General features: G+C 31.7%; 1 protein-coding gene across 4 annotated transcripts in view; it reads right to left on the minus strand.

The window, feature by feature from the left end:
• The window catches only part of LOC127733148 (GRAM domain-containing protein 2B-like), a 97,772-nt gene extending 70,243 nt beyond the window's left edge, over positions 1 to 27,529 (minus strand). The window contains exons 1-4 of one of the 4 annotated variants that reach the window (XM_052242482.1): positions 27,463 to 27,529; positions 25,685 to 25,793; positions 13,013 to 13,156; positions 10,851 to 10,890 (exon numbers count right to left, since the gene is read on the minus strand). The gene's annotated coding sequence lies outside the window, so the exon portion shown is untranslated. Of the gene's footprint in view, positions 1 to 10,850; positions 10,891 to 13,012; positions 13,157 to 25,684; positions 25,794 to 27,441 lie in introns of all 4 variants that reach the window. The other 3 variants (XM_052242480.1, XM_052242481.1, XM_052242484.1) reach the window with 3 other exon arrangements.
• Positions 27,530 to 27,742: the final 213 nt, after the last annotated feature.

The raw sequence follows: 27,742 nt of genomic DNA on the forward strand, positions 1-27,742 counted from the left end.
TAGATATTTTGTTTATTGTTGAAGAATGTATGTTGATCTCTAACTAGACATTTTTGGTTGTTTGTGATGTTGGATTTCTTACTTATTGACATATTTCCCATATCTCCTTTTTTATACCAGTCAGTCAATATATACATTGAAAGTAACAACGGCAGCTAAATTATATACATGTACATGAAAACCTTATAAAACAAGAATCAATATGAGTAGAGAAATTCATAAAAACCTCCAGCATTGGTATCCATGATTTGTTCCACATTAAACTAAATAAACAGCTGCACCATGAGTGCATGATATGCTTTTTTCAAAGAATAAATATTTCTGTGAAAGTTTCGTTTAAATTGAGTAAGTGGTTAAGAAGATATTGTGGATACTAGAATTAACTACCCCCTTTTTATATACTAGTAGTTATATATCGTTAAGTCCATGTTTTGCTATAAGTAACTAGACAAATCATTGGAAAAAAAATATAAGATAGGAAATGTACTATGAACAAGGAATTATTTGAATCTGGAATAATTTTGAATTCTGGAAGAAATGTATGATGAAAACTAACTCAATTTAGGAGGGTTAGCCATGCTTAGCCATGCAAGCATGTCTAACCCTCCTAAATTGAGTTAGTTGTATGCAAGGCTAACCCTTTTTAGTTTGGTTAGTTTTCATCATACATTTCTTATCAATTTTCCAGAATTCAAAATTATTCCAGATTCAAATAATTCTATGTTTATGCCATAAATTAGTTAGATAAGACTAACAATGCATACATTGAAAAGACTTCCTTTATAAAATGTCCATGAAATATTCTATTCAAGCTACTAACCTTTTTGAGTCTGATTAACCTTAAATTTTTTCACATTCATATTTTATTTAATCCAAATCATAGAGTGTAACTAACAAGCATGCCAAATTTGTCTTTTAACTATATCTCTGCGACCATGACCAGTTGCAATTCAATATTCAAATTTCTATAAGAGCTACGATTGCTTGCAGACAATCAAAATAAATATTTCAGATTATAAATTGCATGACTGTTGTACCAGACATGATAGATCTTAAATTATGAATGAAAAACAAAAAAATCTGAGCTTTCTTCTCAAATAATCTTCTATCAATGATCTATTGATGAATCATTGATGATGCAAATATCATGAAGTAAACAGACTCAGATTGACAGAAAGATCTTTTTTATTATCATTTACTAGAACCAATTTGTAAATTGACTTCATACATGTATGCATTATCAAGAAAAACAAATTTTTTAAAAATTTTATATTCATGGAAAATGCCACCAAAATTTTTCCCTAAGACAATCCCAATAGTATTTGACTTTAAAGCTATATATGCTCAAATTATAAACATTAAATTAATATACACAGCACAATAGCATCATAATACGTAATTCTTGAACAAATATCAATTATTTTAAATTGCAGTAGCAGGGAATATACAAAACAATAAACATTTACTAGTTTTTAGGCAAGATATAAATATTTTTCTTTATCATTTACTTCTTTTTAATTACAAAAAGGCAACTGCTGTTCACGGTGCATATATAACAGGTTTTTTCAATATTGCCATGCCTTCAAATTGATCAACTTGTGGTGGAAAGTTTCAGCCCATTTAGCCCACTGCACTTGCACCATACTAACAACCTCTCACAATATGGGCTAAAACTGTTTGAAGAAATAATTTCAAACTGTAACTTGGAAAAACATTTTAGGTAACTGATAATATGCAAGGCTATTACAAAATAAAATAAGCTTTATCATAAACCTGAAGATCAACTCCTTGTATGATCTGATTTACTGTAAATTCAGAAATTATTGCATGCATTTATTATTGCGATTTTGTCATTTTAGATTAAAATGTGATTTTAATTTTTGCGATATTGAGAAAAATCCTGTTTAATTTATATAAAAAATTTCAAAATGCGAATTTAAATTATTCCGATTATAACCCTGTCGCATTTTTCGCAATAATAAAAACATCGCAATAATTTCTGAATTTACAGTACTTCTTATCAAAGAATATACATGTATAAATATAAAAAAATAAGGAGATGTGGTATGATTGGCAACGAGACAACTATCTACCAATGTGGTATGGCCTTCAACAATGAGAAAAACCATACTATATTGTTGGCTATAAATGGTCCAGACATGAAAAATATGAAACAATTCAATTGAGAAAACTAACTGCCTAATTTATAACAAAACAATGTACAAAAAACAAATATGACAGACATGAACCAATGACCAGCACTGAACTACAGGCTCCTGACTTGGGACAGCCACATAAAGAATGTGGCTGTGTTTAACATGTCTGTGAGCGCTAAACCCTCCTCTTTACCTGGGGCAGTGGTATAATACATATTTATGATTTCACACGTATATATCCATGCAGGTAATCAAAATCATAAATTGCAATACCTTTTCAATGCATACACACCTGAAATCAATGAATTGAAGTTTCTTCACAGTTTTATGGAGGTCTTAAATTAATCTGAGATAATATACAATATAAGTACATTGCAAAAAGTATGTAATTTATAGATATTTAATAATTAAAATTGACAACAACACTTCAAAAGATCTGCAATTTTATTATCTATGTCTACATGTAGATATTTGTTTAAGAAACAGGAAGAAAAGTTAGGTGCAATAAGCTTTTCTCTTGGTTTGTATCAAGTACAAATATATTTATATTAAGCAACATTGTACATATATTACGCTATAATATATTCCGTTCAGTTTTAAATTCCCAGCCATTATCTTTTATTTTTCATAGAAACTGACATTGGACACGAACCCGGAAAAGGGCATCAAAGTGAACTGTGACATAAACAGTAATTTGAATATGATCACATTTCTTGTGAAAGGAAATCATATCATATATTTTCACCAATTACAAGTGACAGAAACAGGATGACAGAAGACCAGATTTGTCTACTTTTACCAATATTGTTTGAGTTTATTTATATAGATATAAGAAGATGTGGTATGAGTGCCAATGAGACAACTCTCCATCCAAGTCGCAATTTGTAAAAGTACACCATTATAGGTCAAAGTACTTCCTTCAACACGGAGCCTTGGCTCACATCAAACAGCAAGCTATAAAGGGCTCCAAAAATGACTAGTGTAAAACCATTCAAACAGGAAAACCAACGATCTAAACCAGAAAAACTTATGAACCACATCAACAAACAACAACCACTGAACATCAGGTTATACCTTTTAAAAATTGGACAATTTACCGTTACAAAAATCTCAAGTTTCATTGCATGTATTGAGTATTCATAATTTTATAATCTGGATTTTCAAATGACAATAAGAATACTCTTTTCAAAAGAACATAATGATCAAGGAAGTCAATTGGCTTACTGACAAATTAAATTTCTTTATTATGGAGGAAACAATCTAATTCAGTTTGAATTCTCTTCATACAAAAGATCATATAATACACTATTCCAGGGCTGGTTTTTCCTATCATTATTTCCTAGTTTAGAAGGTCATTGCTAACATGGAGACTATTTAACCAGTGGTTCTTAACCAATTGTAATGTTTAAGTCTTTATAGATACAATAATAATTCGATTGTCCGTTATGGAATTTCCATGTCACATGAGACCATAAATATGTTCCTTTTCTTTTGCCATAATCCTGTTCACCTTTCCTTTTGTTCATGACATCACAGAATGAAATTAGACACCAGATTGTTACTTTTCATGAGCATCACAACAGGTGCCACTAGTGGAGCAGGAACAGCAGTAACCCTTCCTGAGCACCTGAGTTCATACCTGGTTTTTGGTTAGGTTTGCGTTCCTCACCTTCAGTTTTTTGTGCATCAGGACTGTTGTTTGTCTTTTTATCTTTTGGTCTTGTGTGTCTTACATAAAATTACGGCTTTTGATTACACCCTTGGTGTCTTCTTTCTTTTTTTATAATTTTTTTCTTGATTACAGTCAGTACGACAGTAGTTTTCAAGTCAAATTCAGGATATGCCCAACAGAATAATAAAACTTAATATCTGTTACTTACAACTTACAAAAAAACTTTTTACTTGCAGATGGATGGTTCCAAGACCTTTGGTGTACCAAACAGAAACTAGTGCATTAATAAAAAGAATGCATGTGATGTCGTGCTTTTTTCAAGCACTTGTAATTTAAAGGATGGGAAAATAGAAAGTAGTGTCTGACAGATTTCCACTTATATATCAAGAAAATTTAGCCAATATAATACATGTATGAACAGGTGCTGCATATATATATTAACATTCATTAGAGTACGGCAGCTCATAAAAATTATGAGGTATGCTGTTGCAATTTAAAGAAGCACTGGGTATACTTTGTTTAAAAATAAGACAACATTCAAACAACACAAAAATCCAATTCTGTACCTTAATTCAAATCAATTATGTTGCTTAATGACTAATAGTGGATTTTTTTGTATAAAATCAATTGTTATATACATGTACTTTGTGTATTGATTTCACACTGCAACAAAATACTTGAACCTAAATTATAGAGATGATGCATTTCTATTTGTGCTCAGTGTAAATCTTTCATGTAACTTTTGTATAGAATAATAATTACACCTAAAGACTCTATCAATGGCGAAAAGTTACAACCAATTATCTGACAATCAGCTTATTCCTTCTGTGTCACCAAGATCATGCAGTGAATTAATAACATTTCCTTAAAGAGATAAAAATCCAATTAGTGCAACACCAAGATCCAGATTTTCACTATAAAGGAGGGAATTAAGCATCCAACAACTATTTAAAAGTGTGGAAAGAATCTACACTGTGAAAAAAGATCTTTTTTAAAATTTTACTTATGAAAGATTATACATATATTCAAGATTTTTTGTATTCTTTTTTCTGATTGATATTTAGGTCGATCAATTGGTGGTTATACCTTACACAAGAATTCATTGAAAGGAAAGTATTCACCTTATGGTAGATCAAGGGTCTATCAATTAAAATAGATTTTGAATAATTTGCCAAAATGTTGTTTACATCATTATAAAAATAAGTAGAGGTGGTATCATGCTCATTTTCAAAAATATAATAAAAAGTGTGGGCACATAGCTTTTTTTCAAGCTACAGGTTGTCAGATTTTGCAAAGATATACATGGAAAAACCATTTTTTAATTTAAACGATAGAATTTTAAGATAAAATATGACAAAAAAATTCTTACAGTGTGTTTTTAGAAAATAAACAGAAAATAATGGGTCAAGGGACTTGTTTTGATGCTACAAAACCAAATATTTAAAATTCTCTACACATTCCTTTATAAAAGTAAGGTTATCTGAGTTATCTTCCTTTATATGACAAAGTTGAAAAACTGAATCAAACACTAAATGCTTTGTATTTTTTAAAAACAGTCCTTACAATAAGATAAAACACATTTTTCTTCATTTAGATATTAATGACATCATTACAAATGAATTACAATTTCCTCTGTCAAAATTTGTATATTGTACTAAAAATCTAAACCAATGGTATTCTGCTATTTTACAATTCAAGATGCAAAAGACACCCTTTCTACCGTACACCTCAAACATACAATTCTTTTATCCAATGGAGATTGCTAAGAAACAAAGTAATATAATGTAGAGGAGCATAAATTTGCATGTTAGCTTGATTTATACATTGCTTTGTGTAGTCTGTAACTTTAGCCTTTGTCATAGCATATGAACATTTATAGCTCGGTTAACAGAATTGGACACTGCATGATATTAAGGATTTTATTTCTACAGATATCATGTTGTTGAAAGCAATGGTTCTTTTGTATGATTATATAATTCAATATTAGTGAAAAATGGACATTTAAAAGCGAGGCCTTTGCAAAACATAGGCATCTTATTACAGGAGACTGTTTAAGATTGCATGACATTGATGGATGGTTGTTTTTAGTGCAGTAGCAAATTAAATGCATATCAGGATGTTAACATGTTTATGTGATATAATTTTGTACCGACGTTTTTAACATGCTAGTTCACAGTCCACAGGACGGCATCTCACCATACTCAGACACATAACTCCTACATACCATGTGCTTACAGTACTAATTTTCAACTCTTTTGGTTTGACAGAACAGGTATTAAACCATAGGCCTCCCTCACTTGATGATTGTAAACATGCTTACACAAGGCCACTGAGGTGGTGAAATGTTGATAAACTGGTCAGTAAATTTACAAGACAAAAATCACCAGCAACTTTATGCTAGTCATTCATTTTTTATTTGTAGCAAGTACAAATCTCAAACCACAAAAAAATCAAAAGTTTACTGAGATTTTCAAGTTTTTAATCTCAAAGGAGTAGTATTAGGATTTGAACATGTTGAAACTAAAAACTGAACTATGACATATCTGAACAGCACTAAAAACTGAACTATGTCATATCTGAACAGCACTTAAAAATGAACTATTTCATATCCGAACAGCACTAAAAACTGAATTATGTCATATCATAACAGCACTAAAAACTGAACTATGTCATATCCTAACAGCACTAAAAACTGAACTATGTCATATCTGAACAACACTAATAACTGAACTATGTCATATCTGAACAGCACTAAAAACTGAACTATGTCATATCCTAACAGCACTAAAAACTGAACTATGTCATATCCTAACAGCACTAAAAACTGAACTATGTCATACCTTAACAACACTAATAACTGAACTATGTCATATCTGAACAGCACTGAAAACTGAACTATGTCATATCCAAACAGCACTAAAAACTAAACTATGTCATATCCTAACAGCACTAAAAACTAAACTGTGTCATTTCCGAATATGTTATATCCCAACAGCACTAAAAACTAAACTATGTCATATCCAAAAAGCATCAAAAACTGAACTATGTCATATCAGAACAAAACTAAAAATTGAGCTACGTCACATCCATATAACAAGATAAATTTACATATTCTTGAACAAATCCAACACATTATATACATATTCAGTTCACAATGACGAGTCAGTTTAGGCCCCAAAAAAAATATATATGTCTGTTTAAGGGGTTTTTTATGGGACATAATTTTGAGTCGTGCAGTCAGTCTTGCCGTGGTCTGAGTTGTTCATCGGCCGAGCTTACCCGTATTTTTAATGATTGGATTATCTCCCTTGGTTATTGGTTGGAAAAAATGGCGGCAAAATGTTTATTTCATCACACGAGGTGAGTTTCCTTAAAACAGCTGCCATATTCATGATTGTGAACATTAAGATGTATCAGGCAATTGATTTATTTTATTGGCAACTATAACTTCGATTTTGACACAAGTTCAATTAATTTTTCACTTAACGACAGAAATAAAATAAATTAGGGTCGGTGCTCAAAAGTAGGGTCGGTCCGTAAATTAAACAGACATATATTTTTTTGGGGGCCTTAGACAGTGCTAATAACTTCCATATATGAAATTCCAGCTGTTTTAATGACTTTTCAAAAACTGGTATTTGTGGAATAGTTTACCTGAAGTGTTCTCAAGTTATTGCATGGAAACAACAAAGTTCCAATTTCCAATCAATCAATGACCCTAATTTGTAAATGGCAAAAGTGTAAATGGCCAAAATTCGAAAATAACCTTTATTTTATTATAAGAAACAGCATTCTAAAATTTATAAAGCTTTGGCTAAGCAGTACTTAAGGTCATTTCAAAGAAACCGCTAGAGCAGCCTTCACACCCTCAATACTACCCCCAAATCAATAACTGATTTATGTCATATACATTGTATCTTGGTTAATAAAAAAACATTCATTAATACTTTTCCTGGTCAGTAGACACTCAATATGATTTTCCGATTTTTAATTAACAAGACCTATAATCTTGATCAGTAATTAAACCTTACCTTAACTATTTGGTTCGTTTCTATATTTCAATTAACCAAGAAAAATCAGAACCCAAATCCTTCACTTATTATTCAAAAATTTGTCTATCTTCAATTTCATTGAATAACAGTGTCTTTTTTACGATCAATACAACGAAAGTGCAAAAAATTGATGAATTGTCGAGAATGATTAATAATAATAATCATATAGGCCATGCAAGGATATAAAATATCAAAACTTGACGTCACAAATAGTATTTTTGTATATGTAATATCTGAGCAATGTATTTTGAGACATGAACTTTCATTTTAATGACTCTTCATTAATAACTTAAATCTTAACTATCAGGTTTCATTTCTTCTCTTCCATTTTTTTTTATCCATTTAAGTGACAGAATGTACTTTATCATTAGTGAGTTTACTAGCTTGAATATGGGGGGAAATTAACTATATTTCCAACAGAAGTTTTTCTTTCTTAACTCAAGATTACGATTAACATTTTCTAGAAATCTCCAAATATGAAATCAGAAGTCTGTCAGACTCACAGGTATGATATAAAAAAAAATACATCTTCTTATATCTATTATATATTGTAGAACATTCTATTGAAATGAGAAATCCAAAAATTACCAGAGAAAACTTTGTAATATTTACACAATGTAGTACCCACAACTGCAAAAACCATTTGGTTCTTAAAATTGACCTACATACTTAAAACTTTCCACCTTAGGAATAGATCGATGATTAATCTTCAATCAAAGTCAATTAGAAGTTGGTTTTTTTTGTCGATATAACGACTTAAAAAGGATGTCCTGAATAAAATCAATACTATGGCAATGGGTGGTGAGTTTATATATAATAAAAATAGTACAAGAAACTTAATTTTAATTTTTTTTCCCCATTTGAAAGTGTTTTTTTATGATGTAGTTTTGAATAAATCTACAAATGTTCTAAAATACACAAACTGGATTTACTATGTGATCTTTCATCTTTTAAATATGAAATAGTATTTTTTCTTGACTAGATATTTAAGGGCAATCACTTCTGAACAGCTGAAAACAACCATCTACTACAATTCTCTTTCCCATTCTTAAGGACCATAACTCCTGAAGGTATCAATTATCATGGAGTTAGACAGATCATAATGAAACTTAACTTGGCTTGAACTAGCTTCCTCTCCAGAAACTGAGAAACGCCTTGATAGGCATCTTGTGTGTTTTAGTTTTTGCTGTATAGTTGTTTATTTACAATCATTCCACAACTTATATTATTTTATAGTTGTTTATTTACAATCATTCCACAACTTATATTATTTCTATATTGGTCTATATTTTTATGGTTTATTGTCATATAAAAAAATAACCTGACTTTCTTGTCTATAATTAGTCAGAGAATTGAGTGTTGACGGTAGATCAATGATCGTTTCTTTTTCATTTATTTACTAGATTGGGGTCATTAAAGAACCTAATATATTAAATAGATAAGTTCCGTCTATTGTTGAAGGTTTGTAGTATGTTGACTTCTAGAAATATTTTGGTTATTTGTATGGTTGGGTTTAGGACTCATTGGACTATACCCTAATCTCTTTTTATACAAATTTTCATCAAAACCTATAACACTTATCATCCAGAAACCACCAAATTTGCTGATTACCCTATTCCCAAGGGACATAACTCCTCATAAGTATCAGCCAAACTCCCAATAGATTTAATGGGACTAGTGCTGTATCTTTTAGTCAATATTACTATAGCTAAAATGAATAGAATAGCTGGGGATAATTATAAGCTAAAATCTAGTGTTTGTAGTGATAGCAATCGATCAAAGGTGGCTCAACAGTAGCAATTTACCCAAAGAGGAACGCTTCACATCAATATTTTCTTCCAGAAGTCAATGATGATCACCAGAAGTTGAACATAACTGACTTGTTTGCTCACTTTCTAGAATAGACCTTGAGTTGAAAGAAAACTATGAAGACTTTCTAAAAATTTACATTTTCCCACCATAACTAAACATAGATATGTCTAACAATGGCAAAATAAAAAAGAAAAATTTTTTCTTTGTAATTTTGATCATCAAAAGAGGTAACAGCTACTATATGTACTACACTTACACAAATGTACTGCTAATAAATGCATTTGATTTTACAAGAAAAAACTACCGCTGCCATCATCAAAACCAGATGCGTCAATTTCAGAGCTGTTGCAAGTGAAATCAACAAGCCATTAAGTAATAAATTTACAAGCTTTGTATAAACATTTGTAAAAAATTTGGTACAAAATTGGTTTTAGTTTTGTCTTTTACATATATGTCTTTTCTTTTCAATTATACCTGCTAGGCTAAACTGCTAAAATTAACAATCTGATAACGTCGCCACAACAAAAATGCTCAGGCTACCACACATTTAGTGAAATTATTAACAAATATTATAATTAGGAATAATTGAAACTGACAATGCTTAGTCAACTATCTATTTTATCAAATGATTTGATATAAGTATAAATATAGTACTCTCTAGTCAGTTTTCTTCATCCAATAGGTCATCCTTAGGTCAATCTTTCCAGCCTTCCTTTGTTCAATAATATTTCAAAGACAAAACTACAGCTTTTTACTGCTTAATTCAATGTCTTTTCTTTGTTTTCAATATTCATTTCATAAAGTAAACAGTAAGGTAACTTAACAGTGTTACTGTAATATAACTTTTTTGTATGTGATATTTCCCTGAAAACAGCCAACTTTAAAGCTTGCCACTTAATTTGACAATTGGAACAACCAAGTATGTATAAAGCATTAAAGAATTTGCCATGTGACTTTAGCATACACTGATAAAACATGCAACAACTTACTTATTTTCCTTGCTAAATATGATTCCAACACTTATATTCAAGTCGTAATTTTAAAACAAAATTTTTTAAATTGAGTATATCATTAGAGTATCACGAGTATACAAACAAACAGTTAATTTTTTTGCAAATACCCAAACAAATACTGTAATTTTACCAACTTGGTACTCACCTATGTGAAAATGTTGTACAATGCTGGTCTTGTCATCTTCCTACAAAAAAATCAAAGACATCATACCATTACAAACATACATATTTGAACATCATTCTTTATACCCTTATCAATATTTATAGGTCTGCAAAATGTGAATGCTCTGTACATGTAAATAAGGAACTAGAATATATCAATTTTCCAGACACACCTGTCAGTTAAAGATTAGCCCCATGTAAGCCTTAAAGTTTGTCAACCTCCTGACAATCGCATTCTTGTTTAAGGTTAAGTTTTCTATTGAGAATAACCTAATAAGTAAAACAGCTTAAAAATTCATTTTATTATAGCTGTCTCATCTTACATCCTGCTTTTAAAAATTCAGATAAATAGCACTCATTAAAAATATCAATTCCATCTTTTTTTTGCAAAGCTTTTTGTTTTTGTACCTTCATTTCTATTCACAGTAAGAACATGGCATGATAAATGACCAAGTTGAAATCATGATCACCTGATCAAATCACCTGATCAGACCATTATGGTAATGTAGTTGTTGTAGTTGTTGTAGTGTTAGGAGAAATATCTTGACACCTATTAAAGACCTTTAAACAGATACTTGATGTGATTATAAAGTTTGGTAAAGATTAGATGTCTGACTACAGATTAAAATCAAATTTCCCAAAATCTAATTGGAAATGAAAGAAAATGTTTTAAAAATATGCATTAAAAGCTGGTTTTCGTCATGAGATTCTAGAAGGTCTTGGAGTTTTGTAATAAATAACTCAACCCCTACAGCAAGATCAGGAGGGGCTCCAAAATTTATGTCTGTTTACAGTTGTTATGACTTGGAACTTTGAGCTAGTAATATCTCAAAAATCAAAAGACATCTTCCTATCCATTCATTATCATACCCCACTTATCCTACCCCAGATTTGTTTTGTAATTCTTCATGTAATGAAACAACTATCCATTTAAGACCAATGGACAAAGACAATAACAAGTTACAGTTTTTGCACAGCCTTCAACAATGAGAAAAACCTATACAGTCTAGTAGGCTATAAAAGTCCCAGGGTGCTTTGTATCTTTCATCTTTCTGAAGAGTAAAGCCTTATTTGTCAATATTTTACACCTCCCTAATGCTAAGTATAAAGCTATCAACAAATATAATGCCTACCCATGTTAACATGAGCATAGAGCATGACAGAAAGGAATTATTTCTTAAAAAAATATACATCACTTTTGTTGAGAAATTTACAAAAGATACTGACAATTACAGAGAGGAAAGTTTGAGGTAGACATGTTTATATGGGAGGAAGTCCAGAAGCAACTTTGACATAAAACAAGTACTACTGTCAAATATTTTTTTTCATATTTCTATCTTTTTTTGCTAAAAACACAAAACAGCTTGTCAAAAGGGTTCAATTATACAAGTGTAAAATTCCCAAAACATTTTTCAAAGAAACATTGTGGGGTTGCTTTGAAACTGCTCTACTGTTATTAAATTGCTATATGTATAAAAAGTAGCAATAATCTTCATGATACTTATTTGTTCTAACTTCTTCATTAATTTTATAAATGGAAAAAATATGATGATTGGCAATGGTATTAATGCAATACTGATTAGTTGACAAAACCTTATATATGTCAGTGCAACATGTTTTACAAATTGAATTTGAAACATTTTAGACTGTTTATACATGTAAATGAGCCTGATGTAGGGAAGAGGGACCATAGGTACTTGTTGACAGGATTGCCCTCCCTTTTTTTGGTTTAAGTAAGAACAAAATCATATGCCATTTGATCACTTATTCTTCTGTCTCCAGTAGTATTGTTCAAACTTTTCAGAAGACAACCCTCTCCTCCACTCTTCTGAGATTTAAGGAAGAAAATCAATTCCATGTCATTTAGCATGTATACCTTATCAAAGAATTTGGTGATGACAACAGAACTATTCTGAGCTTGCTAATGTTTGTAAACAGAAAAATTAACTGAAATTATTGTGACATTGGATGATTGATCAAATTAAGGCAGACAATTTCACCACTTGCTACAATGATGTCACTGCAGACCACTCAAAATTGCACTTTGTCACACACATACAACATATATAACATGCATTTAGAAAGCATCAATAAATATTGATGTAAAATAATCTGTTACCTATGTCAACAAGAAGCATCACTTACAGGCAGATGTGAAACAATGCCATTCCTCTATTGTTACTTTCTACACTATAATCACAATTTCCTGAATTTAAAAATCCTTGTTGGCGGTCAATATATAATTACGAGTTGATAAAACATGCTGTTCTCTCCACCTTTCTTCTCCAACTGAAATAAAGACAACATTGTATTGATTCTTTGCACAGAGATTATCGCTTCAGGCCCTTTTATAAATTCACTATTTGTATTTGATTACACTTTTAATTAAAACACGGCAATACATTTGTTTGACTGATTCTAACACCTAATGCATGTTTATTCAACATTGTATAAATGGTAAACATTGAAGTTTGTTTGTTTTTTTTTATTTCAAATATGTTGATTCTGTCAAAACAATGAAGGCCATTTAAATGAATGTGTGATGTGGGTGTATAAAATTATCTTGGGAATAAATATTTATCCCTTTTTACCCTAAGAGTTTAAGTATTATACTTATTAGTATTTTGTTTATAATCACAACGCACTTCTACTCAGCATGATTTTCTGTCTCCATAATATGCCCACAATTCATTTTAGACCACATTTCTTTCCCTTTTTGTCTGTTTGTTAATTTTCTGCTATTCTTCATTTATATATCTAAGACCAAGATAATACTAAGGGCTGTTTTTGGCTAAGAAACAAAGGTAGTTAGTTGGTCAATGTATACAGACACAACAAAGTGGTTTTTAGGATTTTAATACCTCTTTTGTATATATCATGACAATTTAATCATTTCCACTGCTTGCCACTGTGGCAAGCAATAATGATTCCTTGCTGCAGATTGAAAATGTCACTGGGGCGATTAGTGGTACTTTGGTGGATAGTTGTCTCATTGGCAATCATACTAGAGGGTCTGGATGGGGTTTACAGAATAGAGAATACTGGGCCAATTCAATAGAAAAATGGAAAAAAAAAAAATACAGAATTAAAGCCCAAAAAATTAAGAAAAGCGAAAAAATAGGTCCAAATAAATGGAGAATGTGTCCATGAGACACAGATGATGCCCCGCTTGCATATATAACGTTATATAGGGACATAACTCAAAAATGGTAAAAGTGACGCCAACCAAATTCGAACTTGATTTGAGTTTTTTGTGGTAATAAGCATTGTGTATAAATTTCATAACATTTGGTTGAGGCAAACTTGTTAGATAAGAAACTAATTTTGGGACGTACATATGGACAGACGTACATATGTAGGTAAATGTACGTACGGATGGACGTACAGATGGACAAGGGTAACACTTATGCCCCCTCAGCTGCAGCAGGGCATAAAAATAAAGAATAGCGAGTAATGGGCAAAATTAATATAGAATAGAGAAAAAAAGGCTTAAAAAGAATTAAAGAATACGAAACTGAAACCCACCCCCCTTCCCCCTCTAGGCCCTCAAACCACATCTAATTTTCATACTGGTATTGATTTAATTGATGAACATACACATGTACAGAAAATATATACTGTCATATATATATACATGTATATACACAAGTCTAAATTGAAAACAACGTTCAAACCTATGATTGCGTTGGATAAAAACAGCAATTTTTATACGTGTGCATGCAAAACAAATTTCTTGTTAGAGGGGTCTAAATACAGCACAAACTACATTTTCCAAAAGACCAAAAAAGTGAAAAAGTATATTTTAACAAAACGCATTTGACTAACAGGTCGAACAACTGATGTTCTTAAACCATGCTGACTGCCATTGGCCATTGCCAAATAAATGGATCACTGATGTAATAAATGGATCTTAATTGTAAAATTTAATACTAAACAGAAAACAATAAACTTGCGGAAAAGATGGTATACCGCAAACAAAAGGTGCAAAGGTTTTTGTACACCATATCCGGATTTCGACAATTAATGTCTCTTCAGTGTTGTTAAGAATCGAAACGGTATTTGGAAAGCCATCCAATTTACCTCAATTTAGGATAGACTCTTGAATTTTGAGGAGTCAAAATAGGATGAACGGATCATATAAACCCGAAGGCAAATATAATACAAGCCCAAACGAAAAAATATAAACAAGTCTAAATTGAATACAACGTTCAAACCTATGATTTCGTTGGATAAAAATATACATATATAGTGGTAACCAACTATCTGTTGGGGCAAACAGCTATAATATAATGGGATGTTACTAACATCTTAAACAGTCAATAGATCATTACAATAGTTTATAGTTTGAAATCATAATCCACTATGCTAGGTCTATACATCTGGTTATCTCCTCAGCCCACAAATACTTCTGGTAATTTGCACTTTAGTGGACATGTGGAATTATCTTGTCTGCTTAAATGACAATAACTAATGGTGAATATATTGATAGTCTTTGAAATAAAGATCTTACTACATGCATCAATAAAGCTTATAAATGTTGATCAATGAATGAGACCTTAAAAAAGTTCAAGGTCAATAAACACTGTCAGATAGACATGAAGTAAAGATCTATAGACAAAATTGTAATTAACCTAAATGAGAAACAGATCTAATCTTGAAAACTTTATTGTGACTCTTATATCACTCAAATAGGTAAACTAGGGGCTCTAAAGAGCCTGTGTAGCTCACCTAGGTGTAGGTGCATTTTCAACAATTGACACTCTCCAACATTGTAGACTAGAAATTAGTCTAGAATAGAATTGAGGGTGGTAAAGGGTTATTTTCGTGCAACGTGTTTTGCCATTTTTATTTCACGCGCAGCCGTGAAAAAGGATCATTATTCACCCTGTTTCGTGAAATCGGTAAAAAGATCAACGTGCAAGAAATTTTTAATTGTTTTCATCGTGAAATGGCAATTTTATTTTGCGTTCTCCCGTACAGATACCCCCCCCTTTACGCCCATCAGAATTCATGACCAAAATATCCTGTTTATCTTGTATTGATGATCATTTTTTTCTTTTTACAGTTTCTATTTGCTTTAGTTATTTGCCCATAACAAAAAAGGGTTAACAAATTGTCATTAAAAGGCAATCACTCCTACAAAGAGTCTACTAACTCTTTCAGCAAAATTTGCTTATAATAATTAAACATAATATAAAAAGGCTTATGATAATTTTGTACGCCAGATAAGCATTTCTTCTACAAAAGACTCAAAAAAGTTTATGAAGTATGCAAGTAGTTTATACAATTGTAGTGACAGATTGTTCATGTCACTAAGGCAAAAAGTTTGCAAAATAACTGCTGCTACTGGAATAATATACCCATGTCATGCATTCTGCAACTGCTGTTGAAAAACTTAAGGATGTTCGCTACTCTGTTTCAAAATAACAAGCTTTTTAAAAGACTGATATAAATTGATAGTATATAAATAAAGAAAAAAGTGAAGGGTCCGTGTGCTTGTTTTCAAGATATAAGCCATTGAAAATTTGGCGGGAAATAATTCTCTCTAGATTTTTCATACATTTAACATTTGCACCTTTTTTCTTTCAAAAACGATGAAAAAATAACAAGGATTTTATAAGATTTACAAAGATGACATTTTAAACTATATGTAATATAAAAATTATATAATATGTTGACATAATTATGGAAAGAAAAGTAGGGGTTAATGGGCAAATTTTTTTAATTGCACTACATGGGTAAAACCAGAGGATTCCGAACATCTGACAAAAATTCAAAAACCCAGAGGAGCAATCATCCTTAAGACAAGGGGAAGTCAATCTACTGACTATCTAATAAACTAATAAAGTTATCCAACATGATAAGTAGTTTACTGTGAAAATTCACATTCATAAAGACTGATATGAAATGGATAAATGAATACCGGAGTAGTCAAATTTTAATTCCTGTTTCCAATTCTGAAATGTTTGGCAAAGGGAGCAACTCTGAAGTAGGACAGGGTACCCGATCAATGAACACTTGTGGAAGAAGCATGTCTTGATGTTCATCTTTAAGCATCTGCAGCAAAACACCCATGTTACAATGATATACAATGTACATGTACAGGTGGAATTTAAAGACATAAGAATCTGTATGTTAATAAATTAAATTGTTGGTCCGTGACATCGTGTTCACATTTTTAAAGATTTGTTCCATTTGTACATTAATCATCACAGCAAACTAAATTTTTGAGGGAGTTATAAACAGACATGGGCATTACTAAATACACACTTTTAGGTGGGGGTATAAAAAATAAGAAAAGATAACTAACTGACTGGGTTTTCATTAATAATACAGTAAAATACCAATAAAACAGTTTAAAATCTTATGTAAAACTCATCTCCATAGACCTTGAAGGAGGAGGTGGGTCTTTTAAGGTAATTTCTTTTTTCACTTGCATGAAAATCCTACAGAAAAAAAAACAAAATTTAAGAAGCAGATGGACTTATAAAAACTTTTTTCTGCTTGGAAATGTTTTTGATGAATACAAAAGATGTTCTTGCCATAAAAATATACCTTCCCCCTTATTACCAAACCATTTTTCTCCTTCTATACTGTAATTTCAAGTAAAAGTACATTTAAATCCGTGTTAATATGCCCTGCTTAAGTAAGGTTTAGCTTCTGTTCAATAAAACAATCAAAACTATATTTCTTTTGTTTGCTTAAGGTTTTGTGGAAAGTTTTCAACTAAAATCAATACACTTGTGGGTAAAAACCAATATTTACAAACATCTAAAAGTAAAATTACTGTCCAGAACTGATCAGACTTAAAGTAAAGGTCAAATCAGGAATGACAATAAGACATTAAGTACATACACAAAACTCAATAAGGTGTCCTGGATTTCCAAAATCATTTCTTTAAACAAACTAACAAATACAATGCATAGTTATCGACTGCAGCAGCAGTTATTTTTAAAAATAGATTACATAAGCAGAGTTTCTTAAGGATATATTGTTTGAAATATTGGTATTGCAGATTAATGTTTTTTTGTTCTTTTTCAGTCTTTGAAAAATCGTATTGCTTTTGTAATTTGCTAAATTCTTCATCTAAATCAAAGTCTTTCTTGCTGCTAAATTTCATACTTACAAATAAACACACAAACTGGTCATTACATGTAAGTAATTAACAATCAATCAAATCACACTTACATACCTGTCACTCACAAACTTAAAAACTGGAGGCTCTCAAGAGCCTGTGTCGCTCACCTGATTCTACTTTGGTTTTGGAAATCATGTAAAAATAGATTAAAATCATAACAGATACCCTAATAATGAGTGAGGCCAAATTTGGTTTTATATTGGTCCTGTAATTTAATAAAAAATCCTGGTGGCCATCTTGAACAGTAAATCGGCAACAAAGTAGCAACACTTCATCAGCACCTCATAAGAAACATTTATGCCATGTTTTGGTTTCATTCCATTCAGTGCACCTCTAGAAGAAGCATTTGTATGTATTTCCCATAGGGTCTTATGTTAAAGGAAGTCCCCCCATTGGCAGCCATCATGGATGAAGGATCAGCTTCAAAGTAACAAAACTTAGTCAGCACCTCATAAGGAACATTCATGCCATATTTGGTTTCAATCCATTCAGTATGTGGTTCTCTAAAAGAAGACATTTGTATGTATTGTCCATAGGGTCCTTTGTTAAACATTATCCCCAGATGGTGGCCATCATGGATGAAGGATCAGCTTCAAAGTAACAACACTTGGTCAGCACCTCAAAAGGAACATGTATCCCATGTTTGGTTTCATTCCATTCAATGGTTCTCTAAAAGAAAACATTTGTACGTATTTCTCATAGGGTCCTATGTTAAACTAACTCCTCCGCTGGCGGCCATCTTAGATTATGGATCGGCTTCATAGTAACAACACTTGGTCAGCACCTCATAAGGAACATTCATGCCATGTTTGGTTTCATTGCATTCAGTGGTTCTCTAAAAGAAGACATTTGTATGTATTTCGAATAGGCTCCTATGTTAAACTAAGTCCCCAGCTGGCAGCCATCTTGGATGATGGATCAGCTTCAAAGTAACAACACTTGGTCAGCACCTCATAAGGAACATTCTTGCCATGTTTGGTTTCATTCCATTCAGTGGTTCTCTAAAAGAAGACATTTGTATGTATTTCTCATAGGGTCCCATGTAAAACTAAGTCCCCTGCTGGCGGCCATCTTGGATTATGGATCGGCTTCAAAGTAACAACACTCGGTCAGCACCTCATAAGGAACATTCATACCATGTTTGCTTTCATTCCATTCAGTGGTTCTCTAAAAGAAGACATTTGTATGTATTTCCCATAGGGTCCTATGTTAAACTAAGTCCCCCGCTGGCGGCCATCTTGGATTATGGATCGGCTTCAAAGTAACAACACTCGGTCAGCACCTAATAAGAAACATTCATGCCATGTTTCTTTTCATTCCATTCAGTGGTTCTCTAAAAGAAGACATTAATGTATGTATTTCCCATAGGGTCCTATGTTAAACTAAGTCCCCCGCTGGCGGCCATCTTGGATGATGGATCCGCTACAAAGTAACAACACTTGGTCAGCACCTCATAAGGAACATTCATGCCATGTTTGGTTTCATTCCATTCAGAGGTTCTCTAGAAGAAGTTCAAAATGTATAAAGTTAACGACGACGACGGACAACGGACGCCAAGTGATGAGAAAAGCTCACTTGGCCCTTCGGGCCAGGTGAGCTAAAAAGACTTAGGGATTTAGTTTTTACAGGACAAAAAAGCTTACATTACTCTAGTTATTTCTCTATCAATTCATGATGTTCCCAGCTTTAAAAACATGTTGACAGACTAGCCTAATAAAAGGCAAGTTTGCATGCAATGTCTTAAAGTCAATCTATAATATCAATAAACATACGGAAGCACTATGAGTCCATATAAAGCCATAATGTGACCTTTAAGGATTTGTAGAAAAAGAAGCATTTAAGTATCGGGTACACTTTGGGTTTTTTTTTTTGTTGTTGTTTATTTTATATATAATACATTTCTGGAGACTTTTTAAATCTTCTGAAAGTTATTGTCAAGGATTTGTATAGCCTTATTATAAAAATCCTTGTTATTGTCAAATGGAAAAACAAACATTTTCACAATTTCAGTTTAGTAATTGCTGCTGTGTGCCTGCCATTTGACAAAGTGATTTCAAATTAACCAGCATCTTTTTCACCCCTGAAGTGTGTTATCCACCAAAAAATACTGTCCTGAAATGAAATTTTCCTAAATTTCAGTTTATTTAGAAGCAGTGACCTTTAACTTTGGCCTACAGACCAAAATCAATAGGGGTATTTCTTTACAATGTGCAACTTCCAAGCTAAATTCAGTGAAGATTGTACATATGGTGTTAAACTAACTTCTAGAAACCAAAAGTTTTACTAAAATTCAGTTTACATGTACAAATGCTGCTGTCACTATGACCTTTGACCTGTATTGTAGTGACCTGTAGTGTACCAATATTGTAGAGACCTCAAAATCAATAATAGAAGCCTTCTCCATACCATGGGCTGTTATTAAAATAAATATGATAATAGCTGTATATACATTTATGTTCAAAAGATATTGTAGGGAAACCAAATTTCGGCAAAAATTTGGAAAACTTTTCAAAAACTGTGGATGTTCATGCAGTATTAATTCTGCAGAATTTGCAAAATTACATGTTTTCCTTAAGAAAATGTCTGATCAGTCTGACTAAAAGATAGCATCCACTTTCCACTTGTGTTGTCTTCTGATCTTTATCAGTTAAAAAAGGTCAAAAAGGTTTTTCCCACCTGTGCCCTATACATTGTGTACTAAAACATTGACAGCCTTATGTCATATAAGGTACTTAAATATTTATTCTTCTTTAATGTAATTAACCTTTTATTGCAGCAGAGACCTTTACCTAAAAAAAATACAATAAACAAATTTACAAGTATAACAATTCTGCTTTTATTATCACTTATTTATTATTTATTTATCACTGACAGACTATTAAAGAAAAAAAATAGATTGATTGTTGGTTGCTTAATGTCCAGTGGCAAATTTTTCATGCATGTCCAGGACGATAAATAACAAAAACAAAAATTTTCTAAAGCAATTGTTCTGCAGAACACAATTTCCACCCTCAGCAACAAATATCACTAGTTGTTGCTAGTAAATAGGCTTGGAGTGAAGAAATTCAAACTGCATAATGTTGTAGTAATTAAACATGTGTTAAAGATCTGAGATATACATCTGAAATTAAAACAAAATGCTTTGTGTTGGGTACAAAAAATGTTGGTTGGCAAAACACACATATTCAATATTTTAATGAAGATTCTTAATATTGAATGTTATTGGCTTATAATTTTAGATGTATTACTAGTATTAATTCCTTAAACTCTTTCCATGAGTGTTATTATAAACCACTTCAAACACTAGTAATATGAACTATGTTTTATATCAATGGATTATAACCATGATAACACATTCTGACAACTGTTATATATATTCTATGTCAGTGATCAATGTAAATTAAACAAAGGTCTATATTCACTTCACAGTTGTTTAAAGGTTTATCATTAAAAGAAGAAAAAAATCAGCAATTTCATTTACAAACATGAGGCATGGATGACTGAGTCTTTCATAAGATTCATTTCAGTTCCACTCAGATAACAATACTTTGTATTCTGATAACAATACTTTGTATTCTGTCTGATAACAATAACTTTGTATTCTTGTATATACATTTGGGTTATTAATACAAAATCTGATCATGTTCTTTGCAAGTCTTTGTTCAATGACCAAAAAAGTATATTGACAATATTTCTTCAATTTGTCTATCATTGACCTTATTCCTATATTTGGTGGCCTTTAGCTGTTTTCTGCTCTTTGGTCGGGTTGTTGTCTCTTTGACGCATTCCCTGTTTTCATTCTCAATTTTAAATACAGAAAAACAGTTACTAAGACAACTTCCAGTTTGGGTCAAGATTTGCAAAAACACAGTAATTAGCAGAGGGAGGACAAAATTTTTAAAGACAATTAATGCCATGAAAATGCTACGTTTGAAGCTAAACATGTCTCTTTGAAAATTTTGTCCTGCATTTTTTTTTAGTTGTAATCTCTGTCCTGCCTTTTTATTTTTCACTCTATTCGGTCTTGCCTTTTTTTTTTATTAGCTTATCCTGACTTTTTTTTCATAAATTGTCATCCTGCCTTTTTTTTTTTACTCAAAACTCCTGTCCTGCCTTTTTTTTCAAATTTCACCCGAGCCCCCCCTATAAAAATCAAATGGTAGCTCCCATATAAAAAGCAAAGGCAAACCATAATCACAAACAGTAATTTATACATGTAAATAATGTACTACAGATTAAAGGAGCATAGATTACTACGGTACATGTACCATAAAAATGAGCACTGACAAACATGTTTAGCCCCACCACATTCTTTAAATGCTTGTCCCAAGTCAGTAACCTAGTAATCTAGTGGTTGTCATTGGTTGCTGTCTGCTTAATTGTATTTCATTTATTGTTTTTAGAATATACCAACTACAGTTGTATGTTGGTTTTCCGTATTGATTTTTTTTTCCACATTTTGTCATGTTAGGCCTTTTATAACATTCTATAGTATAATAGGTATGAGTTTTACTCATAATTTGACTTCTAGTCACTTGAGCACCTGGTCAAATCAGCATCCGATATAATTAATTCAGCACCTAGTCAAATTGGTATCTGTTTAATTTGGCACCCAATGTTACAGTAATTGTAAACATATCAAAGAAATCGTCATGGATAATTGAAAATAAATAGATACGAAGTATACAAGTAATTCAAAAATGGGATTGAAAACAAGAGTAGTGCTCTTATATGAATCTATCTTCCTAGGTTCAAAAATATATTCTAAAATAGCTTTGGGAAAACTCTTAAGGGGTAGTGGTTTTTACTTTTTTGGTAGATTATTTCAGATGTCTTGATGTCAGGGACTCAAAAGTTTGATCTTATCTTGCTTCATTTTTCTCATGATTTAGCAACAGCTTGAAAAATGACTTTCAACGGCCATAGTGCAACCCTAAAAGAATTGAGATAAAGCGGGTCTATGATTGTGGCCCCAGCGGGACAGAAATTTTTGGTATATTGATCTGTAAACAGGACAGGACAACAGGACACTAAGCGAATGATTGGTGTATCTATAAAAAGAAACAAGCAGAAAATATGTGTTTATTACTAACGATTACAGGGTCCACCACCGAATAAAAAGCAAGGGTGGGGGAGAGATGTCATAAATTCTCAGAGGATGTGTCAAGTTCATTTGTATCCCTCCCTGGACATAAAGTTTATATTTTACTTGGTGACATTTGTGTGGTGACATACATAAATGCATAAAAAACATGTGTACTTCAAGTTCTTTTTCAATATTTCATTCAGAAGTGAATACAATCAATGCCAGCCGTTTATGTTATTTATTATTAAAAATGAGGACAGGCAAAAACAAATTACGTTTCAATTTAACATTTTTAATGGAATTCAAGCCAAACAATGTTTTTTAATTAATTCATTACGCTTTTTTGTCTTACTGTCAATTGTGTTTTCGTCATAAAACTACAGTCAACTTTGCAAATTGAAGCAATTTTGATATAATAAAAAACTCTATGATATAAATCTCTGCCAGCAAGCTCTATTGTTTCCTGGAGAATACATTCATCTTGAAATATTGGTACTGTCTTTTATACCTCAGACTAATCTATTCTACCTGATTTTTACCCACTTTACAAGAAAATAAAGTTCTTAAACATACTACATTTTTTTGTAAATCGGATATATCTTTAAAAAAAATCTCAGTTAACTCTGATAATTCAAACTTTTAAGACATCTTTGAGTGCAAGAATAAGACTTCATCAAAACGGTTGATTCATGAATATGCATTCTAGCCAGATATACAATATTATAAAATGTACATGTACATGATAAAATTCTCAGAGACTGATTGATCATTTGTTGATATAGCATTGAGGCAATGCCTTCCCATATTGGTATCAGCTCCCCAAGGCTTGGTATTATAAATGGTTATTTAGGACTACAGGTATTTGGTTTACAAGAATAAATTAACAAAAGCATTATTAATTAAATTACAGATGATTGTGTTTAATGTTTCTTGGCATAACGTGTGAGCTTTCAAAGGAAGATACATGTGTGTTCCCAGTCATTTCAATGTTTTTTTGCAGAACTGGCACAATTCATGGTTTCGGTTTTGGTATGGTAACCAAATAAAAATTCTACAGTTCAAAAGTAAGAATAGCAAAGTTAAAACTTCATTTCCTATAGAAAATGCTGTTTAAATTAATTGATATCTCATTCATCAGTTTTCAAGTAGTTGCGGTTTAACAAAGTGTAATGTGGACATCTAGGTAACAAAGTTATTTAAAGAAAATAATTTGTCTTATGGAAGAGTCTTCGACTTTTCTTTAAATGAATCCTACTTTACCCAGTTATGTTTTGTTTTCAACAGGAATCTTGATGATTAGTTATTTAAAATACTAAATTTTGCAGCAAAACAGATGTTTTCCCAAGTTTGATCTCTAATGCCTTTGCCTCCACTGCGCTAAAGCCATGTTTTCACGTTTTTTTAATTCAATTTTTTGCCATGGAAAATAAAACATCAAAAACTCTGTTCTACATGTAATTCCCGCTTTAGATACCTATTTTCATTTAATACCAGAAACGTGGAGAAATGTTCTCTTTTAGATTACCCAGTACATCAAATTTATTTTGCTTTCTTAGCTATGCTTTGTAGTGCCCATAAAATGAAGCATATGCACTGGTATGCAACACAAGCTTTATGATTACAGAGTGAAATGAAAACTCAAACTGTGTTGAAAATACTAAATTTGATGCTTTTAAGATTCTTATGCAAGGTGCAAATATAATTACAATGTAAAACATGAACTTAACCAAAAAGAAGAAGCTGTTTAATGACTCTATTGAGGGGCTGGGGACTGTGGGTGTTTGCTGTTTGTCAACAAAAAAAGACAGCCTTGGGGTAAATCTAAGGGCTTGCTATAATACATTGTGTATGATGTCCGACGTATTGTACTCATTCAGTCATAAATCACACAAGTTCGTGCTTGTGTCAATTTCTTTATTCAAATCATGTATTTTGTACCAATGTGTTTCATGATTCTTGCACTTTGAATATCATTCACAGTCCAAATTTCCTGACACAAAGTCATTGTATAAATTGGAAAATCCACAGTTTCTTATCCGTAAATCATAAACTTTAAAAAAAAATTGAAAAAATCTGGGTGGGATAATTTAGAGGGGCAGGCGGGGATGAAAATCTATCAATTAATTTTAATTGGCCTAATTATCAAAAAAGAAAAAAGATCATAACAAAAGATTTACAAAAAAGAAATGTATTTATTAATTTTACTTATTTATTCCAACTGCTTAGTTATTACATGTGATGATTTTAACAATGAACTAAACAAACTAATGGATATAAAAAGATGTGGTATGAGTGCCAATGAGACAACTCTCCATGATGACCATCCAAGTCACAATTTGTAAAAGTAAACCATTATAGGTCAAAGTACCCACTCCATAAAAAAAAAAAAAAAAAAGAGACATGTCAGCAAACCTTCCAACTATCCTGATTTTGGCGGTATCATCCCAATTTTTATGCCTCAACATGAATCCCAATATAGGGATCGTAAAACAAATCAAAATCCAGATTTTCACAAAAATCTACCCGAAAAATTGTTGGTACAAAGCCAATTTTGAAGTTTTTCTGATCAATTTCTATAATTTTATAATTTTACCTGGCGACATATTTATGACAAGTTTACAACCCCAGCTAATCAACAGTCACAACAGGTGTCAAAATTTGTTGTTACAGGTAATCTGCTTATCCAATAGGTCATAATGATCCTAAAAATTAATTAATTTGTAAATAGAATTGGTCAGTCAGCATTTCAATTTTAATCAATTTATCATACAATCACTCAATACGCCAGTTCCCGGGATACGGTAGTTAGTTGAATCTGTCATGTGACTTCCATCACCTCGTGACCAAAATGTTGGCCGGGTTTTTGTCTCTTTGACATATTCCCCATTTCCATTCTCAATTTTATCATGACTTCCAACACATGTTGAGTGAACGGGTGAAATAATTTGATCTTTTACTGCACAAAATTTTTGAAATTAAAATCTAATAAGTTGGTCACCCTCCCTGCAGTCATACGGGAATTAAGATTACATACTTACAGAACATAAATTATTTCTAGACTACCCTGCAGAATGACGATTCTGAAAGTTCTTGCCAACTTTAATAGAGCAGGGATACAGGCGAGCCTTCTATCTGGTAAATGACGTCATAAAAGCATGCGAAATTGACGTTTTTTCCAGTGAAAAAATATGATTCGAGAAATGGCCTTTTTGCAACATTTACCTTAGTTTCATGACAAAAATGTAATTAAACTGTAATGAACTCATTAGGAAACCTCGTTTATCTTGAAATCCGTTCAAATTTTTGAAATCAGACTTGTTTCTGTCCAGTTCTGATTTAAAATCAATGCCATATTGTATTCACTTCTATTGTGTATAAGCCTTAGCCAGTAGGAGCACCTCTGAATACCAAGAAAGATAACTCAAATTTTATCCATTTTCTCATTACTGACATGACTGATAGACTAACTCAAGAACTGTCTCCATCCTTCTAACTTTAGGACATTTAGGTTTAGGTCTTTTGAGTCATGGTGCAATGATTAGAAGGTCTTTGGGGGTGGAGGGGTGTCTTTATTTTGAATTCTTTATTTTTTAAGCCATTTTTCTCTATTCTTAAGTTATTTTGCCAATTAATAAGTACAAAAAATAAAAGAAAACAAGGCTTTTTAGCTCATCATCTGTATACCAAAAGAAAAAAAGAAGAGATATGAGTAAAAAAACAGTACACACAGGAATGCCACAATAATTGAAACCCGTAAAAATCTGGTCGTGCACTAAAACACTATGGGGATTTTCTAAAGTTGGCAGGTCTGTCAACATAATGAAAGGTGTTGAACAGACTAACCAAATGACAGAATGATTTTTAGATGATGCCAAAATTGACTAGAAGCTGATTTGAAGTTATCTATACAATTTATACTATCATCTATAATACAATAGGTGCCGATATGACTTGTAATTTGTAGTGGACCGTAGGGTAACCTGCAGTTATTTAGAACCAGTTATTTACATCCTTGTCCTAAGGTCACTGATGCCGGATAGTTGTGTTATTTTCAAATTGACAAACACGCTTCATCTATTTATTTTTTTATATGTGTACCCCAGTCGATCCTTGATTATCCCGAGGGCGAACGGTATAGATTCAAGATTTAAGTATCCAATCATGGGCCCTCAAGGGGCATATACACAAAATACAACAATATATATGTCTCTGATACCGTATAGTTACCGGTAGTATATAAGTAAACATTCTGTAATGTATGTCAATCATGTTTTAACATTACAGTTAATATCATTTATAACAGAGTTGTCATCGCAAAGCATCTTATGGCTTGATCACTAGGTAGTTTACCTGTTTAATAATAATAGTTACCCGGTCGAGTGGCGTCTCTTCCTCTGACCGGAAGTATCGGCTGATTCCATAGGTTATTGTAGGTAAAGTGTTAATTGTATGTTCATTTAACGCGGACGTCTTTGAAGACACCTACAGTTTATTCATACATGATTTATAGTAAAAAAAACTTGAAAATTTCAACATGGAATATCAATGGTTATATCAGTAAGGGATTTAATAAATTTGTGAAGATGATATTTTCGTTGACAATCTTTTACAGCAAGACATTTTTTGCTTGCAAGAAATCCACTGTGATCTG

Source organism: Mytilus californianus, unplaced genomic scaffold, assembly GCF_021869535.1.
Source record: "Mytilus californianus isolate M0D057914Y unplaced genomic scaffold, xbMytCali1.0.p SCAF_3, whole genome shotgun sequence".
NCBI classification, from domain to species: domain Eukaryota; kingdom Metazoa; phylum Mollusca; class Bivalvia; order Mytilida; family Mytilidae; genus Mytilus; species Mytilus californianus.